Here is an 8366-nt window from a genome sequence, read left to right on the forward strand (position 1 = left end):
AAAGAAGAAAAGCAAGTAAAGATGGTGGGTGCTTTACCAGCCTGGTCCAGGCTTTGTGTTTCCTACCTGGAAAACATGTTGGACCTCTTCCTGACAGATGTCTCTCAGTTACTGACACTAAGAACTGTGATCTGGAACCAGGAAGAAAAGGGGATTTATATGCTAGCTACTTCTACACTCCTCTCTTTTGCTTGGCGAAGTTTGCCCTGTGCACTGTTAAATCCCTCGCACTTACATCTATGTAGTCTGGTTCTCTGGACACCATCAGAAACTCTCTCTGCTCTCCACTTGGAGTACTCTTCAGAACAGCTAAGCTCAGCCCTCCCCTTGCACTGGCTGACCAGTCTCCTAAGAAATATCACTTTTAAGAAACGTGAGTCTAACAGTCTCCCTGGGATTCATCCCCTCTGCATGGCTGACAGAAGCATGAGATATCTTCCATGAGGAACCCTCAAACTTGTCTGCAATTGACTTTGCATTCTTTGTGTGCATCGGACCCTGAATCCTTTGGTAATGAGGAATATGTCAACCTTGTGAGCTCTACTCACAGGGGTTGGAGCTAAGTGGTAAGTGCTTCCTAGTGCAAGATTTTAGGTTCTGGTTTAAATAGTGAACTTCCTCCAAAGAAATCCACCTTAGAAAATTCCTCTTTCTTTTGACTCTTTTACATAGTCCACATAATAATCTCATTTTAGGAGCCTGATGTCAGCAATCCAAAGTGTCCTATGAAATTCTGCCAGGAACTGCATTTGGAAATTTCTTATCTTTTGTATCATTGAGTTCCAGTCAAATATTCAAATTTGACCTTCTGTAAAAATCAGAGTACAGCACTTTAGAGCATGAACCCTGGAGCAAGATGGTGGAAAATCCTTGGCCAGCATTTTCTAGATGTTGTAAGTGATATATGCCTTAATTTTATTATGTTAAAATATAATCCATATTATAATAACTGACACAATTAGGTGTGAATTGCCAAGAGTTTGCCTTAAAATTATCTCCACTGGATGAATGATATGCATTGAAATCCCTTATCTTTAATAATAAAATTCTCTGAAAGAAATTATACTTCAGAAATGAAATTGTACCTCTTTTTAGCAAATAAATCCGAAGAAACATGATTCAATGGCTGGTTTCTTCCCATGTATTTATTTCTCAGTCTCAGCAGGAGACTATCTCCTGAATGTCTAGATTGACTCTGGACAACTGGTCAGGTGTGTTAGTTACTCTTTAGTATGTTGAAAGTTGATCACAACTGAAAGTCTATCATGTGTCAACGTTCAAGATGTTACTAAACTTTAAACTTCTCTACAGTAGTAGCATTTCCCAAAGAAAATCAGGATTCCCTCATTCCTCCCACTGCGGCATTCCTACTGCTTTAGTGATGATCACAAATGAGTCACCAATGTAATTTAACTCCATGGATGATCCTCAGTGCTCAACTAACTTTTTTTTTTTTTTTTTTTTTTTTTTTTGTGGTACTGGGGATTGAACCCAGGGCCTTGTGCTTATGAGGCAAGCACTCTACCAGCTGAGCTATATCCCCAGCCCCTCAACTAACTTTAAACATTAGGAGCACTTTACATAATCCTCTGAAACTCTTACTGAAACCCTTTCATTTGTTTTGGTTTTAATCCTTTCTCACTGATTTCTCCTTCAGTTTTCTAGCTACTTCTTTCTTTTCTGCTCAACCTCTTAATTTTGGAGTGTCCAATACTCAGTCCTTAGTTGTGTCCTCTTCTCTACCTCCATTCACACTCTTGGAAATCTCATTTAGTCCTTTGATTTTATTTTATCATCTTTTTGTTAACAATTTCCACAATTTTTTTTCCTGACTCAGACTTCCTAACTGAAATCCAGAGTTTTATTTCCAAGTCCAAGCTTTTTGTCTATCCAAGACCACCACTTGGATGTCCAATTGATACATAAAATCTGACCTTTCCAAAGGCCTACCCAAGCCCTTACCCCATGCTTCTTTCCCAAACACCCTGCTCTCCCCATAGCCTTCTGGTTTTAATTGATAGTAACTAGATAGTTAGGTCAAGTCCTCAGGCCCATCTGTAAGTCCTCTTTTCTCACGTTACCCACATACAATGAATTCAGAAGTCCTATTTTCTCTACCTTCAAAATATGTTCAGAATTTGATCCAGTCTCACACAGGACACCATAATCATCTCCTGAATTTCTACAGGAGCCCCATAGTCAGTCTCTGTGTTTCCATTCTCACTCCTGTATGTTCTATTTCCAATTTGACAGCCCTAGAGATCCTTTTAAAATGTCAGATTATGTCACTCTTCTGCTCAAAATTTTCAATATTGTACACACTCCTCACTTATACCCCATCAATTTTACTTCTGAGTATGTCCCCAAGAGAAAAGAGATCATATGATAACAAAAGATGTACTACACTAGAATATTCAAAGCAGCTTTATTCTTAATAGCTACACATTGAAAGCAACTCAAATGTCCATGAGCTAGGAAATAGAATTTTTAAAAATTGTTCTATTTCATGCAATGGAATAATATACAAATAAAAGATAACAATTAGCTACTGGTATATGCAATAACAGAAGTAAAAGTCAAAAAAAAAATAATGGTGCTTAACCGAAAAAGATAAAAGCCTCCAAAGAAATTACTACATATTGCACAATCTCATGTATATGAACAACAATAATGTTTGAAACCAACCTATTACGACAGAAATTGAGATATTGGTTGCCTCTTAGAGATGTTGTTATTGACTGGGAAGAAGAAGAGAGAGAAATTGGGTACACAGTAACATTCAACATTTGGCTCTGGGTGGTGTTTATACAAATGTGTAAATTACTACAAATTCATAGAGTTTAAGAATTTTCCATTTTGCTATATGTAACTTGTTATATATAATTTCTGTAAGAACCTTCTTGTGGCCTGAGGCTTTCATTGATTTGTTTTGCTGCTGACATCCTCCAAGCCTGTGAACTCAAAGACCCTTAGAGACACATTTTTCAGGCAGGTGCATTTTAAATTATTGGCATTTGGTTATTCTACACTATCCCAACAGTAACAAAAATCTTTTTTCTTTTTTGTAAGAAAACAGACTCATCCTAACTGGGAGTCCCTGAGCCTATGCAGCAAAAGCATAAAGGGAAGGAAACGGAAAAATTCATAAGAAATTTTCCCCTACTATCACTCATAATTCCGAAAATTTCTCACACTTGAGTTTAGATGAAGTACCTTCTATCCCTTGGCCTGATAGCCTGACTTCATGGACCTTGGCTTAGCAAAGCTTTGTGCTCACTCAAGAAAGTTGCACGAGAAGTGGCAATATCTCTGAAGAATAAGATTGAGAAGAACATCTCTTTGACTTATATGAAAGATCTCTGTCCAGCTAACACTTAATTTCTGCTTTAGGTTCTGCTTAGGTACACCACGATCCCACATAGATTACTTTTCTTTTTAAAAGTAATTGCAACTGTGAGGTATGTATGCATCTGCTAAACAGTAGGAACTTTAGCACTTTATTTGGCCCCTTGCTATACTCCAACATGATGAAAGTTTAGGAAGAGGCTGAGCCCATGTCTGTCTTACTTCCCAGGGAAGAACTCTTCATATGAGGAAAAACAAATGATCAAAAGGAAAAGTACCACATGATTAATGCTTGGTAGTATATAAAAGCACTCTATTTTAAAAGCAAGTTTTTTTGGTATGAATTGCTGATACTATTTATGTTATTGAGCATTTATTAAGGGCCATGCAAATTGGAATAACAATTTGTCATTTTCTGTATTTTGCAAAAGAGAAAAGTGAAGCTTAGAGTAACAAAGAGTATGAGTTTGAAACCTGGCCCTTCTAACAGGTCCTGACTATTTGGGATCTGACAGTTTAACTGTGGTTTACTAATCTGGGAAAGCCTCCACTCAGGTAATTGCAAGTTTTAGTGCAACAATAAATATCAAAAGGTCAAACACTGCCCTGACACTGACATAAAGTACTGACCTTAATAATGGTAGATATCTTCTGAGTTGTCCTCATTCCTATTTGCATGAGTACATATTCACAATTTAGAACTTCTAGCATACATATCTCTAGTTTTTCTTGATTTCAAAACAATGTCTCTTTTATGGTTTGAATGTACAGTGTCCCCCAAAAGCTCACATGTGAGACAATGCAAGAAGGTTTAGAGGAGAAATGATTGGGTTGTGAAAGTCTTAACCTAATCAGTGAATTAATCCCCTGATAGGGATTAACTGAGTAATGATTGAAGTGGTAGGGTGTGGCTGGAGGAGGTGGGAATTGAAGGCCTAGCTTTGGGGTGTTTATTTGTATCTGGCAAGTGGACACCTCTCTCTCTGCTGCTTGATCATCATGTGAGCTGCTTCCCTTTGCCACACTCTTCTACCAAGAAGTCCTACTTCACCTTGAGCCCAGAGGAATGGAGGCAACCACTTATGGACCAAGACCTCTGAAACCTAAATAAACCTTTCCTCCTCTACACTTGTTCTGGCTGGGTCTTTCAGTCACAGCAATGAAAATGCTATCTAAAACAGAAATTGGTACCAGGAGTGGGGTCATTGCTCTGACTAACCTGACCATGTGGTTCAGAAACAGAACTTTTTGGAATTTGTTGGAGGAACTTTGAGATGAGTAGCAGTGCAAGCTGGAAATGCTTTGGGTTGTTGTAAGCAGAGCTTAATGACTGATTCTGGTGGGAACTCAGAAGATCAGAATGCCAATAGGACTCTGGACAGTGATGACAGGATTCAAGAAGGTTTAGAGGTGAAAGAAAACTCTATTGGAATTTGCAATAGAGGCTGTTGGTGTTGTGTTCTGCCTGAGAGGTTTTCTGCATTTTGCCTATGTTCTGAGACTTTCTGTGATGCTAATTTTAAAAGCGATGAACTTCTTAATCTGGTTAAAGAAATTTCTAGGCATCATAGAATTCAGGAAATGGCATGAATATTGCTGGCAGCTTTTTGCCAAGTTTATTGTGATATTCAGGAGCAGAAAGAACAGAATGATATAAAAAACTTGAAAGGTAGGAGTAAAACTGGGGCTAAGGAAGTTGCAGTTCTTAAGGACATTACAGGCACTAAAGAAGGGCTAAAGTCTTTGCCCAGGGACAGTAAGAAAGAGGTCTTGAGGGTATCTCAGGAGCTAGCAAGATCACACCCATCTCAGGTTCAAGGGAGTAAAAGTGAAAGTTCTCTTTAGAAGAGATCAGTGGGGAATACTTCTTGTACAAGGGAACCTAGGAAGTCTTTTGAACATGCTCAGAACACACCCAGACACTCAGAAGATGCAGCAGCCAAGGTCCCTGGGAGCTTGGCTACTGCTCGAGATGGTGGCAGATCTTGGCATCAACCATGTGGTGCTGGTTCTGCAAGAATGCAGGATGCTGAAGTTATGGGGTCTTGATGGCTTCCACCAAGATTTCAAAGGAAAGTCTTGGAAGCCAGGAAGAGTGCAGCAGAGTTGGAGTCCCTGAAGGTACTCCCTGACAAGGCAAGGTGTGGAGATTTGAGGAGGAAGCCAAAGGTGCAATAGAGACCCCTGAGATTAAGAAATACCAGTAACATGGAGTATTGTCTTAGGAAAGCTGCAGGAATCAAGCAGAGATAAGGCAACTTGTGCTGCAACCAACAAGGTCACAGAAGTGGAGTTACACAAGACCTTTGGAGATGACATCATGCCATGTGCTCCAGATGCTGAACACAGAACTAGAGGACTGCTGTGCCCAGCTAAATTTCGGTTTTGCTTTGGTCCTATTTTTTTTTTTTTCCTATGCCCTTATTTTTGTGAATGGAAATGTTTACTCCATACCTTATCTACAGAACATTAAATTCTTTCAATAGCTTTGGATTCAATTTCATTTGAGTTATCAGTTATTCAATATATTAGTTTATCATCTTATATGTATATATATGTACATTTTAAGTTTAGCTTTAGTTAAAAATTTTTGTTTCAGTTTCAAGATCTTTCTCCTTGGTAGTGAAAACAAGAAAGTGCTGATATTACAAGTTTCTGTTAGTTTTGGAGTCAGGAAGATGTGATTCCAACAACTAATTTACTTCAGCAAATTGTCTAACATCTTTGAACATCAGAACCTCTGTGTAAAATAAGACTGTAATAATATGTTTGTAGGATTTTTTTCCTATCAAGATTACATTATGTTTTCTCAGGTGAGTATTGGATATATAAGAAACATTCCTTCAATATTGTTTCCTCTCTCATTTGCAATTTATCCAAATGGTATTTTGTCTCTTACTTGCACATTTTTTGCTGTAACACACCTAAAGTAGAATTTTTCATTTCTCTTTATTGTTTTTCTTAAGGCTGTGACTTAGCCTTCTGGACCTGTTCTTTAGGGTTTGCACTATACTTTTATTTTGCTTTTATCCATGGTTATATAACCATAGCTACATAGTCTTTTAAAATAAAAGGTCATCAACAAACACTCTGTGTACACATATTGGTTTATTTATTTATCCCCTTTCATAATTTTATTGTGATTTCATTTTAGAGCATATTATTCTTTTGGAATAGGGTGACTTTTGACTCATTTGTTATAACTTATGGCTTTTCTTCTCTTAAACTTTAAATTATATGCCCATAACTTTTCATGCTAGACTACTTAGAAACTAAAGAAACCTGTTACTTTTCCCCAATGTTTCTGTCATATCCACTTCATCATTCAATTCTTTCTTATAATTTAGAATTAAATCCCAAAAGTAAATTCCTTTTTGTTTCCTCTGCTCCTCAGTGAATAAAAGCATATCAGTAAAATGAGAATAATAATGTCTCAGGCACTCTACTTTCACTGAAACTAGATTTCCAAGTGAAGTTCATATGTGTGGTTGACATATATATTCTATGATACTACTAGATCTTACATTTGCAACATTTTAAAAATAATTTTTGGGAAGAATCACATAAATCCTTCACCTCATCTTTTAGTCAATTCCATTAAGAAATGGGCACTGAAAAGCTGGAGAAAGAGATACTGTTCACTGATACCCAGGCAGTGAGGAATTCTACTTTCTTCCCTGCAATAGGCTATGATGGTGCTATGGTTGGCTCAATAACCAAACGGATATTTGCTTCTAATGACACAGATTATCTGTGTAAATTCTTCCTGAATTGAGATTTAATTTTAATATGAAAGGACTGAGGCACAATGGAACTAAATCAAAGTGAGAAATAGTCTAAAGTATTCCAATCATCTAAACAGGAAGCCCCACTTTAATACCTGGGATAGTTATCTATGATGTGACAGATGTCTCAGGACCTCAGTCATGTTGGAATTTGTTTTTTAAATTTAATTTGTCCTTTTTAGTTGTACATGACAGTAGAATGTATTTTGGCATATTATACATACGTGGAGTATAACTTCCCATTCTTGAAGTTGTCGTTTCAGAAGTTCAATACCTATTTGGATTTCAGGAAAACTGTATGTCACACCATTAATTAAAGCATTTCCACAAAGTCAAGAATAGATGGATTCTCATATCTTTGGTAATTGTTTGGATCCCAGAAAAATGTGAGTAAAACTGGGGCCAAGCAAGGGTGTGTTTTTTTAAAGACATTACAGTCACTGAAGGAAATGCTAAATACTTTACCAGAGACAATAACCAAAAATGGCTTTAAAGAATCTCAGAAATTGGCAAGACTATATCCATGTCAAAATCAAGGGTGTAAAAGTTAAATCTCCTTTGAGAAGATAGCATGGGGTCTCCCTGCTTGCATGGAGTGGGGTACTACAGTGTTGTTTCATCATGCTTAGCTGCCCAGGCACTCAAAGAATGCTATAACTGAGGTCCCTTGTGGCTTGCTTATTACTCAAGATGGTTGTAGACCTTTGCATCAACCATATGAATCTGATTATGCTGGATTACAGGATGCTGGAGTTAGGGGGATATGGAGACTTCCATGAAGATTCAAAGGAAGGCCTGGGAGGCCATGCAAAGTAGAGCAGGATCAGTGTTCCTACAGGCAGCCCCTGAGAAGGTGAGGCATATAATGAAAAGGAAGCTGAAGATGGAGTGAAGATCTTCAAGATTAAGAGATGTCAGTACCATCAAGTGTCTGCCAATGAAAGATGCAGGACTTGAGCAGAGACAATCCAAGAGAGGTCAAGTGGGCTACAACCACCAGCACTATAGGAGCAGAACTACATAAGTCCTTTGGAAAGGACAACAGAATACCATGTACTCCAGATGCTGGACACAGAGCACAGGACTTGTTTGCCCTACTGGATTTCAGTCTTGCTTTGTTCTCATCCCTTCTTTCTATGCTCCTATTTCTCTCTTGTGGAATATAACTGTTTACTCTGTATCATTATATATTGAATATTTGTAACTCGCTTTTGATTTTTATGGGGGCTCATGTTG

General features: G+C 37.8%; 1 non-coding gene across 1 annotated transcript; it reads right to left on the reverse strand.

Annotated features, from left to right (window-relative positions):
* Positions 1–1470: 1470 nt before the first annotated feature.
* Positions 1471–1544, reverse strand: Trnam-cau (transfer RNA methionine (anticodon CAU)). The gene has a single exon. It is a non-coding gene; the product is annotated as a tRNA-Met (tRNA).
* Between the last annotated feature and the right edge of the window lie 6822 nt (positions 1545–8366).

Source organism: Sciurus carolinensis, chromosome 1, assembly GCF_902686445.1.
Source record: "Sciurus carolinensis chromosome 1, mSciCar1.2, whole genome shotgun sequence".
Taxonomy (NCBI): Eukaryota; Metazoa; Chordata; class Mammalia; order Rodentia; family Sciuridae; genus Sciurus; species Sciurus carolinensis.